Here is a 12858-nt window from a genome sequence, read left to right as displayed (position 1 = left end):
GTCTCTGCTTGTTTGGCTGACATTACTGTCTGGATGTCCTGCCGTCATCTGAAACTAATTATGTCCAAGACTGAGCTGCTCCTCTTTCCTCCTAAACCCTCTGCTCCGCCTCCTTTCTCCATCTCAGTAAATAATATTGTCATTGTTCCAGTCCCCTCTGCTTGCAACTTTCAAGTGGTCTTTGATTCCAAATTCTCATTTTCTACACACATCCAACATGCTGCTAAGACCTGTCGCTGCTATCTCTTCAATATCACCTGAACACTTGTCCACGCTCTCATAACCTCACGCCTCTCCCCCTTGCAATCTGTGCAAAACTCTGCTGCACAACTTACCTTCTACCAACCTCGCTATGCTCATGTCACCCCTCTCCTTAAGTCACTTCACTGGCTCCCTATCTGCCATCGCATACAGTTTAAGATCTTATTGCTGACCTACAAGTGTGTTCATTCTGCTGCTCCTCAATATCTCTCTTCTCTCTCCTTATACAGCTCCCAGAGAACACCGTTCCTCAGATAAGCCACTTTTAGCTGTACCTTTCTCCTCCACTGCCAATTCCAGACTTATTCCTTTCATCTAGCTGCCTCCTATGCCTTGAATAAATTACCCCCGTTTGTCCACCAATCCCCTTTCTGTGTTTAAAAGCAGGCTGAAAATCCACCTTTTTTTATATAGCCTTTAATCCTTAACCCTACTCCTCTGCCCTCCAACCCAGCCAGCTTATTAACCATTCCCCTTAACTGTATCCATGGCATCCTGTTTGTCAGTCTTGGCTGTTTAGATTGTAAGCTCTTTCAAGCGGGGACTGTTTTCTTTTTCTTTGTGACTGTGCAGCACTGCGTGCGTCTGGTAGCGCTATAGAAATAATAGTAGTAGTAGAAGTTAATATTAGGGAAGGATAGGGATACTAAGAGATCAGATGCTGATCATGTGGGGAGGACACGAACAGGGACACAGGAGAGATGCTGGACAGGACAGAAAACAATGCAGAGAGATGGATGGTGATCATGGAAAGACAAGCAAACATAAGGATAACCTTACTGGGTCAGACCAATGGTACATCAAGCCCAGTAGCCTGTTTTCACGGTGGCCAATCCAGGTCATTAGTACCTGGCCAAAACCTCCAGAGGTTGAAGGGGAAAAAGAAGCCTAGTAAGAGAAATGTGTGCTTTGGATTCTCCTCCATCAGTGCTGCCCGATTCATGATTCAAATCGATTCAAAACAAAACAAAAAAATCAGCCTCCCAATTCACTGTCTTATTCTCCCCCCTCGCTCCCTATAGCAGGATTGGCAGCACTGCCTCTTGCGGGCCGGCGCTGCCGTTTCTGCTTTAGAGGGCGAGGGAGGAGGGTCAGTCGGGAAGTGCTGCAGTGTTCAGCTTCATCCCTGGCCTCCTGCGCCTCCCTTTACCTGATTGCAGCCTGCAGAAAGGATCGCAGGTACTTTGGCGATCCTTGCAGGTTGCCATAGGCTTCCGGAGCTGTCGTCCCTCTGCCGCGATCCTCCCTCTGCCGTTGGAGGAGGGGTGGGACCTCGGCAGAAGGACGACAGCTCCTGAGGCCTATGGCAACCTGCAAGGATCGCTATCGCTAAAGTACCAGCGATCCTTTCTGCAGGCTGCAATCAGGTAAAGGGAGGTGCAGGAGGCCAGAGGGGAACACACAGGCCTTCTGGGGGGGGGGAGGGGGGGAAACAGTCCTTCGGGGGGGACAGGCCTTCAGGGGTGGGGTGGGGTGTAGGCCTTCAGGGAGGACAGACCTTCAGGGGGGAGGTGCAGTCCTTTGGTGGGGGAACAGGCCTTCAGCGGGATACACAGACCTTCAGGGAAGGGGGGTCCTGATGTTGAAGTACATGGAGGGAGGGAAGGAAGGGGGGTTCAAAGATACATGCATATGCCAGACTTTGGGGGAAGAAATAATGGGTCTAAAAACAGGAGTGGGAGCGATATGGTGGATAATGGGATTTAGGGAGGGAAGGAACAGAAAGGGAGAGAAGTTGGACACAAGGGATGGTGTGGAGGGGGGGATAGAGATACTGTATAGGAGGGTAGTTGGGAACAGAAAAGGAGAGATGGTGGACCCTGGGGTGGTGAGGAAGGAGGGAGAGATGCTGGATGAAAGGGTAGTTGAGAAAAGGTGGCTCAGTGGATGGAGACGAAAAAAAGGACAGATGTCAGACCTCCAGGGGAGGGAAGGGAAACGGAAAGTGAGGACAGAGATAGAAGATTGATGGTTGACATGGAGAAAGAAGGAGACCCTGGCAAGCAAGTTATCAGAAGACAACCAGAGCCTGGGACCAACAAGATTTGAATATTGACCAGATAACAAAAGGTAGAAAAAATAATTTTATTTTCTGTTTTGTGATTACAATATGTCAGATTTGAAAAGTGTATCCTGCCAGAGCTTTTGTTAGTCCACAAACATGAGCTAGGATTTAACAGAGAGAGGAAAAGTCTTTTTTGTTTACACCACAGCGCCAGTGTGGTTGGGAGAAGGCAAAGTGGGCGAAGAGGCTATAAAATAAAAACACCCAATTGGGCAGGAAAATCGAAATGAAAAATTGATTCAATAGGCTGAATCGAATTGAATCAAAATTTTTTTTCCTGAATCAGGCAGCACTACCCTCCATACTTGCAGGTTTCTTTTTAAATTGGGGTACTTCCTTCTCATTCTCTCTGCTCCTCCCCCTTCCTTTAGGTTTTTCTTGCATATCCAGCCCAAGAGGGTCTTGACACCCAAGGGCAGCGATCTTCACTGATTTTTAAGTAGGGGCTCTTTTGGGTCCAGAAGTGTTGAAGAAGAGCCAACATACTGTATATCTTCCTACATAGGACCATGACATCAACCAATGCATGTAGACATCCAGTTCCTCCAGAACACCTGCCTTTAGCACAACAGAGCTAGCTTCTCTTCAACTACAGAATAAGTGATGAATGCAGACAAATAGAACCCTGACAGGAGTGTAGTGATCAGGAAGCATGCCCCTGTTTGGCATACTCCTGCCTGTCCACTCGGTTACAGCTGAACAAGGGAGGCCAATGGACAAGGAGTAATTTTGCCATCCCTCATCCCCCCTTTTGCCTTGTGTGGCTAAAGGGTTGCAAAGGTATGGAGGGATAGAAGGGGAATTCAGAGCAGAAGGGAAACATGATGAGCAGAGAGGGGATGGGATTCGCGTGCTTGAGTGAGTGGCTATGCCTCTGGGATGCATGAAACTAAGGTTCTGTCCTAAGATGCCAGACTCTGAATGCACTGCACCACAGAGAAATAAATACGCATTTCTTTGTGTACAGTTCACAACACAAAGACAACAGATGTAAATTACATATTTAATTCACTAGACTGAAAATAAAATTATTTTTCCTACCTTTTATGTCTAGTGATTTTATTTTTCTAATCATCTTGTTCTGAGTCTCTGCTTGTGTTTCCCTCTATCTGTGGTTTTAATTGTTTCCAGGGCCTCCTGTCCATTTGGGGTTTTTTTTCCTTTCTTAACCTTCTGCCTTACATCGATCTTTGGCACTGATTTTTCACATACTTCTTTCTTCCATTATTCTGTCTCCTCAAATCTATCTACTTTTCCATCTTACACCCCCCCCCAAACACACTCTTTCTTCCCTTGTCATCCATCCATGTGCACCATTTCCCATTCTCTCCCTTCCCTTGTCATCCATCCATGTGCACCATCTCCTCCTGCTCTTTTCCTTTCCCTTGCCCTCCATCCAAAACAAAAGAAGAGGAAACACATGGACCAAATTGAATGGAAAAATAAAATGGCCAGGATCCAAAGGTAGAAAAAAGTATTTTATTTTGAATGTATTATTTGGAACTTTTGGAAATGTACATCTTTATTATCTTGAATGTTATTTTTTGTCTCTAGTATTGCTGTTTATGCAAGTTTGACTTGTAGTTTCCAGTTTTTTTGTTTTGCCTTCGTATCACTGTGAAGAAAGGAGCTCCTCACTCTGCAGCAAAGTGGTGTTGGGCAGGTAGAAGGGGAGTTATGAGGCCAGTCTGATGGTGGGAGTGGGAAAAGGGGTCTGGGAGCTGACATAGGGGTAAGTGGGAGATAGGAGTTTGGACTTGGAGTTGGGTCCAATACTGGGATGGGACGAGGTGGAAGAAGGAAAAGGACAAGAAACTTGGCCATATGCAAGGAAAGGTGAAAGTTGAGGAATAGAGATGGATGGTTGGGATAAGGTGGAAGATAAATAAAGGAGAAGGAGAAAAGTAAATGTAGAAGAGATGAGACAATAGCTGCTGAGGAGAGGAAAAAGAGACAAAAGGCTAGGAAAAGTGTAATGGATATAAGGTAATATAGGTGAGAGAAAATGGAAATAGGGGAGGTATGAGTAAAAGGGGGTAAGACATAAAAAAGGGAGGGAGGGGAAGAATAACAGAAGGAACTGGGTGGGTGAGGGGATGAGAGAATGAGAATAAGGGTGAATCATTGGACAGGGAAGAGGTGAGAGATGTTGAATTTGGGGGAGAAAGGGAAAAGTTACTGAAAGACTGGAGAATGTGAATCTGTGGAAGGAGAGATAGGCAGTGAAGGAATGGGGTGAAGAAAAAATATGGACAATGCTGAGGTGGTCAGAGGAAATATTCAGTAGCACTATCCACTCAATAATCTGAATATCCCCCGTCATCAGCATTTATCCAGTTAGCAGCACTTGCTAACTGAATAAGTGCCTTAGATTATCAGCTCACTACCATATAACTAATTTTATTATAGTGTGTTAAACTGAGCTTTTCTTTTACTCACTTCCTCTTTTTGCTCCTTGTTTGAGCATCTTGCATCTCCTTTGTGTTTTTGAGGGAAAAGTAGTTTAAAGTGTATGAGGATAGAAACACAGAAACATGGTTCTCTTGAGTTTGTCTGGCAGGATTTATTGTTTTGCTCTAAGCTGCTATACTCCGCAGCTGGCCAGTCTTGCCCCACCCTCATTTTGGATGCTGGGGGAGAGGTGGGCTGGCACCAACTCATTTTTCCCCTCAGGCAGCAGATTGCCTTGAGTTTCCCCTACTTCTTGAGAACAGTTCTTTTTGAAGCTCCTGAACAATATATCAGAATCAGAAAATAATATTAAATATTGAACTAAGGCCAATACTGGGCAGACTTGCATGGTCTGTGTATGGCTGATTGGTGGGGGATGGGCTGGGGAGGGTTTCAGTGGCTGGGAGGGTGTAGATGGGCTGGAGTAGGTTTTAACGGAGATTTCGGCAGTTGGAACCCAAGCACAGTACTGGGTAAAGCTTTGGATTCTTGCCCAGAAATAGCTAAGAAAAAAATTTAAATTGAATCAGGTTGGGCAGACTGGATGGACCATTCGGGTCTTTATCTGCTGTCATCTACTATGTTATGAGATGGATAACCTGGATATACAGATGGATAAACTGGACATACTAGCCTCACTTGTGTTTGCTGGATACTATAGACATTTTTAACATATATTTTCCCATAGCCTGGCCCAGCCTGTACCTTGCTGTCTGTGAACACAAGTATCCTTTGAAATGCTAACCCAGCTGGCCTTTGCTGCAAAGTCTCCATTCCCTGCTGGGAGGATACTTCTCCAAGGTTCTGCTGAGCTGTTATCAGTGTTGTATGACTTCACATATGCCAGGCACCCTGGAAAGCCATAAAACATTTATAACAAGCAACTATCCCTGCAGGATGATGGGGGAGTAAAAGCCTGGTACCAAGACAGAACTCTTACCCAGGCTGGACATTTGCTGCCTATCTCTGAAGCAAGTTATGGGAACCAAGCACAGCTGGGGTGCTGGAGTTCACCCTTGCATAAGACTATCTACAAGGACGCCATCCTGAAGATGCACAGCGTTGTAAAATCACAAATTAGTATCTGCAAGGTGATAAGGATCTCAGAGCTGGAGGAAGAAAATTCACTTAGAATTTCTCTGTTTCTGCTCAGGCCCCCTTCCGGGGGTGGGAGGGGGGGTGGGGGGGGGGAGGAGAAGGGAAGTGAGAGAGGCATGGACAGGGGGGAGGAATAGTTAGGTATACATTTTTGTACCAATAGGGAAGTACATGACCAGAGTTCGGGGATGTGCTTTTTTGGAACGAAGGAAGAATTTATCTGTATAAAAAAAAGTGCATCACAGGTAGAGCTAGAGAGATTCACTTTCTTATGCTTCGGGGCAGTGCTAGCCCCCCTGCTAAGCATATGAGTGTAAGTTCTACTCTCCATTGCATATTCTGAACTGACAATATATTTCTTTCTACTATGCCTTTGCTGCTGTAATTTTGTAAGTCTTTATACTAACAATAAAAATATTGTCTGTTTTGGAAAATACAATGCCATCTCGTAGTCAGTCCAATGAGGTAAAATAAGTGGCATTACTTCAGTTACTATGTTGTACCTTGGGCTCAGACCTTTACATCGCTCTCCTAGGGGCCAACCATATTTTGGTTTTGGTAACAAAACTGATCTGGAAAACAGGTTGGGGTTACAGCCAAAAATGCCAGTGCATTTTCAGCTAAAACTGATTCCCCCTCCTTCTTCATGCTCACTCTTGATGCCCACCCAAATATCCTTGGTCCCTAGTCTGTGAGAAAGGAGTCTATGTGGCAGTAAGCTTGACAATGCTATTTGCTAATAGGAACAAAGCTGAGGGAAACTAGTAGCCCTCAAGTAACTGTCACCTGCTGGAGCCTGCCCCTCAAAACCTGTTTTGGAGAGGGCAGGAGCTAATACTTGAGGCCCTGTGCCAGCCACCATGTATTTTAAATAGCTGCCAATTGCTGTGTTGCCACCCCAGAGGAAGGGATGTAAAGTCTGAACACCTTGGGAAGGAGAAAGAATCTGTAGATCAAGTGCTGATGCAGTTTGTACAATGGTGCTGTCCTAGGTGACCACCTAGTGGATGGGCCAGCACTGTATTTTGCAGCTGGACCATTGGAATGATCTTTTCATAGTAATTTAATCAACTATTGTGAGAGTTGTAGATTGCTCAAACCTGAGTTGCACTTATATTGACAGGGACCAGTTATTTTGCACATACAACATTAATATTGTACTGTTTGCATTAAATTCTGGATGTTTGGTGAACAAAATTTAAGATCTTTACTTTGGTGTATAAAACTTTGAGCAGATTGAACAGAAACAACACACCATACAGCAAACCAAACAACAGCTGGAAACAAAGCTAGTACAAACCAGAATTTTATTCAAGGATCTGACATAGCCCATGGTTCATTGTTGTTGCCATGTCAGGGGTCATTGAAGATAATCCCAATGCTTGGGTAATACGATGAAGTGTAGCAGTTAGTAGTCAGCTCCTGCCTTTCCAGTGCTAGTTCATGGCCAGGTACATTCAGATACTGTAGATATTTTCTTATCCCCCACAGAGCCTTCATCTGTTTGTACCTGATGTTGAGTGACGTGACTAAGTCCAAAGGAAGTGTCAGTGAGATTTGAGAGCTGGTCTCTCTGGTTCAGTCTGCTGCATTCTCCTCCCATTCCCATGTGGATTGTTTCCATAAGAACAGCCTTACTGGGTCAGAGCAATGGTCCATTTAGCCCAGTATCCTGCCTTCATGGAGGCCAATCCAAGTCACAAGCACCTGGCCAAAATCCATGTAGTAGCAGCCTGAGTTCTAACAACAGGTGCTGATGTATATTCTGTTTATCTTTAAACTCAATCCTTAGTTAAAGTAGCCCAAGTTTACCTGAATCTTGCACCCTGCCTCATGTGTCTCTTTCTTTTTGGAGCATTTCTACTAGTAAAAGGTAAACCTTAAATTCTGAGTTTACAAAGAAAAACCTACTGGCTAGGGCCTATAGTGATCACTTTACCTAGTCACCTCTGCATTGGTACCAACTAACTCTGAACAGCAATACCATAAAATCATCCACGGCAGGGGTGAGGAACCTAGGAGTATAGCTAAACCCAAACCTAAATTATGAAACACCAAACCTAGATATGATGTCACAGATCAAATGCATCGTGAAAAATGTTTATGGCAAACATATTAACCCTGGTACTTTCAATCTTTGACTACTGCAATGCAATTCTGCTGGGCATTCTTAAGTACATGATCAAGCAGATTCAAATGGTACCAAATGCAGCAGCAAGATTTATGCTGGGAAAATCAAGGCAGACAAGTGCTACTCCACTACTGAAAGAGTTACATTGGCTCCTGATTGAAAGCAGGGTGAAATTCAAGATCTTATTGCTGCTGCGCAAAATCATTCATATATTAGAACCGCAATATCTAGCCCTGCGCTCAAGCCAAGAATACCTGTTGGAAATACCCTCCTTCAGAGACATCAAATACAAAAGTGTCAGGACAAGAATGTTTTTGGTGATGGCTCCAAGGTGGGGAAACTCCCTTCCAAAAGAAATAAAACTAGAAAAGGACATTGAAAAGTTCAAGAAAGAGATAAAGACCATCCTCTTCACAGACTACTTTAACTAATAAAGCAACATAGTGGAGATTGCTGGGTCCCAGGGTTTGTAAAAAAAAAAAAAAAAGGTGACAATAGTTACCACATTTTATATTTGGTTTAATAAACACAGCCTGCATCTTGTACATATTGTCTGCAGTTTTCTCTTTTGTTTTATGCTTGCTGTCCTTGAATTGCAGACACCATTGGATTTCCTTGTTGTTTGCCTAGTCCTAGGAACACGAGATAGAAAATGATGCAGGTATTATATGTGCAAATACGTAGGATTTAGTAAAAACATAGTACATAATACTACTATTATGTGTGTATATATATATATATATATATAAAGGATGATGGTATAAATGTGTACATATATGTAGGATGACTGATTATGATATAAATATGTAACTATCTCTGAAAACACTAACTCTGTATTGTAACACCTTTACAGAAGCTCATATAAACCACTCTGAATTGACTCCCCAGTCATTAGTAATGTTATAGAATAAATAAACAATGAAAGAAGGCAGTTTTCAAATGGACAATTTACACTGCCTCTATGTATTTAAAGTATATGTGAATGAGGCAATTTTCAAAACTTTCTGTACAAATAAATGTGTTTACCCATGTAAAGGTGCAATTTAATAAACACCATCTGTGAATAAAGGTAACAGAATGTACATTATAGGGGTAGTTCTATAAGTGTTTGCCCCAATACTGCACAGTGGCAGCTTATAATTCCATAACAGCATCTAGGCACTCAGATTCCACTACAGAATATTAGCATAACCTTGCACTTGCATGCCAAAAATATGGGTACCTGTAGTTACACCAGCCACAGACCTTGTGTAATTGGGGGCACTTAAATGTGGCAAGGGCACATATAACTTACAATAGTCTAAGTTCCAAGAAAATGAGAGTATCTTCCATGCACCCTTGCATTCACATGCTACGCCACATACACACACTCCTGTAGAACAGCACTTACATTTAATGTGTAAGTGGCAGCAAAGTAACTATGTGTACCTGCAAAGGTGTTGGCACTATGTACATTTATGCAAATAGTGTGTAAATGTGGACACTCAGCTATATTTTTCTGTTCAATGGCAATGGGGCAGGGCTGGGGAAAGTACTGTAATGAGCATCCCCATGAGTAATTTCTCCATGCACTTTGTACCTGTTGAGTACTTGTGCACTCATGTACTTGTGTTCACCCAAATGTTCAAAGGGAAATTCTGACTGAATTTCCTTTGAAAATATTCTGGAAAGCACCATGGGGAGTTTGAAAAATTACACCTTTATTTTTATCGCAAGAATATTAAATTCCTATATTAATGTGAACACAAAGATCCTCTATTATAAAGTCTTTTTCTGACTTGGTTTGGTATGAATAAAGCATGATCTTATTTCTCTATTAGGACTTTAATGCAGTTTTGATCATTTTTTTCTGAATACCTGTACAAATCTACAAGTTAATGTTACAAAGGCATTTTGACAGTAGACATTGTAAACTAAAGCTTATAAAATTATCCCAGAATACAAGTACATCTGATGAGAAGAACATGCACACTTGTATCAGTGGTTCCCAACCCAGTCCAGAAGGACAACCAGTCAGTCAGGTTTTCAGGATAGCCCTAATGAATATGCATGGGACAGATTTGCATGCCTGTCACCTTCATTATATGCAAATTTCTCTAATGCATATTCATTAGGGCTATCCCAAAAACCTGACTAGGTGTTGGCTCTTCAGGACAAGATTGGGAACCACTGCTTTAAATGGATTCTCAGTAACTTGGGAAGCAGTGGAGCATAGGGTGGCATGTTAAAAGGTCCAGTGAAGTATATTGAACTTGAAATAATTCAGTACAAGTCTAAAAATCTAGATGCCAAAAATCCAGAGAACCTGAGAATCTAGACCCTTTAAAATTGCAATCAAGACACTTGGAGAAAGAGAGAGAGAGTGATCCTGGATCTTTTGCAGTAAATGTTAAAAATAGGAAAAAAATGAACATTCAAAAACAAATTTTACAGTAAAATACTTACTGCATGTTTTCTAAGACTCTCCTAATATGGTCTATTATAATGAGACATAATATTTAAGGTTTTTTTGTGTGTTCCTGTAAATATATCCATTTTGATAAATGAAGCATTCTGTACTGTTAGTGAATAAATTAGTAATGAAAGATTAGTTCCTTGCCTGGATAATCTTGTTTCTGTCAATATATATATATTATCCAGGTAAGAAAGGCGGAGCAGTTAAGACAGAGTGTATGTGCTTGAGAACCACATGCAGAAGGATATCAATCACACCTTTCAGGTCCTCCTCCTTCACTAGAGGAGTATAGTTTCCTCTTCAGTTTGTACCAAAGCAATTGAGCTCCACTGTAACAGGAGAAAAGAGAAGGAGGAGCACGGGGATCTTCCTTGGAAATAACATTCATTTCTGTTCTACTCTGTAATTCATGAAAAAGAATTATTAGCATGAACTTGCAATATACATAGGTGTATCACTGAACCAATCTGCTGTGCGCAACTAGCAGTAACACATAAGGAACTGCAAAGCTTTATAACTCAACATTTTATTAGTAAGTTAAGCATACATGTTCATCCAACTGGCAGAAGAATTCTAGCTCTGGACCATAGATTTGTTTGAGACAAAAAGCAGAGGGTGGGCTGTACAGACTCTTGTGTATATTAACAGAAACAAGATTATCCAGGTAAGAATCTAATTTTTCATTGTTACATATATACAGGAGTCCATGCATTAGGTGATGTACCAAAGCAGTGCCAGACCTCTATGAAGGGACAGATGACCCTGTCCACAAGACTAAAGATTCAAACGTGGCATTCTTGCAAGCCGCCACATCCACTCTGCAGAACTTTGTAAAAGTATGGAGAGTAGACCAAGTAGCTGATCCACAGATCTCTTTGGGCAGACCTGCCTAGGACTCCGTCCATGAAGATGTCACACTTCTAGTTTGTTTATCCCCCGCACTTATCCAGGGCGAGTTATACCTTTACATACAAAATAATGCATGAATGAGCTTTGACAGAAATAGGCAGCTGTTTGCCACAGTCAACGTATGCCAATGCCATGAAAATCCACACAATCTAGCCTCTGTAATATCTTATTTTACTTGTTTGAACCTGCAGGATAAAAAGTGGGGGTGAACGAACCTCTTGGTTGATATGCAGAAAAATCCTAGCCTTTGAGATCTTTAGGCAGGGCTTTCTGCCTGATGTCTGTCTTGCAGAGACTATTGCCACCAGGAATACTGTCTTCATCATCAGGTCCAGAAGAGATGCCTCATGGAGAGGTCGTATAGAAGCTCGGACAGGCCCTTCAGAATGATATTAAAAATTTCAGGATGGAAAAAGCCAGCATATGGGAAGATGCAACCTGTGCGCTCCCTTCAAGAACCAGGTCACATCAGGGTGAAATGCCAGAGATTGTTTTCCCCCTCAAGCTCAGAAACATGAGAGGCCTAGCACCTGGACTTGAGAGGCACCACTGCAAGACTCTTTTCTAATCTGTCTTGAAGGAATACCAGGATCACAGAATTTGGTGCCGTGAAAGGTTCAACCTGATCTTTGGAGCAACAGATCTAGAAAGCCTTCCAGGCCTTAGTGTAGGCCGCAAACATTGATTGCTTCTTTGCTCGAAGGAGAGTAGCAATGATTACCTCAGAATAGCCCTTGCAGGTCAAAGATATGTGCTCAATAGCCATGCCTTAAGACCTAAGCAAACTGGGTTCTCCATGGGAATTGGACCCTGACTGAGAAGATCCGCACACACCAGTAGCTTGAGGCATCTGTCTCGTTGGAGCCACACAAGATCCACATACCAAGGCCGGCAAGGCCAGTCTGGGGCTACCAAGATCGTAAGTCCCTGGTGAGACGTGATTTTGCAGGTAACCCCGGCCCACAATGGGCCACGGGGGAAACATATTTAGAAATCTCTCTTCCGGCCAGTGTTGAACCAGTGCATCCAACCCTGCATTTCCCAGTTCGCCAACTTCAGCTGTAAAAATGTTTTGCCTTTCCATTCTTGGCTGATGCCAGGTCCATCTCTTGCCTTCCCCAGCATTGCACAATGAGACCGAACACTCTTTGGACAGGGACCACTCCTCTGGGTCTAGATTCTATTGGTTGATACAGTTAGCCTGTATGTTTTCCACTCCCATTATGTGGGATGCTGAAAGTACCTGAAGATGGACTTCTGCCCACTGAACAACATCTGAGCCTCCAGACTAGAGAATGACACAGGGATAAATTTGTCCCCATCCCTACAGGAACTCAATTTCCCCGCCCCTGTGAGTTTTGCCACTGTCCCTCCCCATTCTTGTAAGCTCCGCCTTAACTGCACAAGCCTCAAACACCTATGATTTTAAAGTGTTTGAGGTTTGTACAGATGAGGATGGAGCTTGCAGGAATGGGGTAGGGACAGGAA

This window comes from Geotrypetes seraphini, chromosome 3 (assembly GCF_902459505.1).
Source record: "Geotrypetes seraphini chromosome 3, aGeoSer1.1, whole genome shotgun sequence".
Classification (NCBI taxonomy): domain Eukaryota; kingdom Metazoa; phylum Chordata; class Amphibia; order Gymnophiona; family Dermophiidae; genus Geotrypetes; species Geotrypetes seraphini.
The sequence above is the reverse complement of the archived record's forward strand: the minus strand, read 5'-3'. Positions refer to the sequence as shown.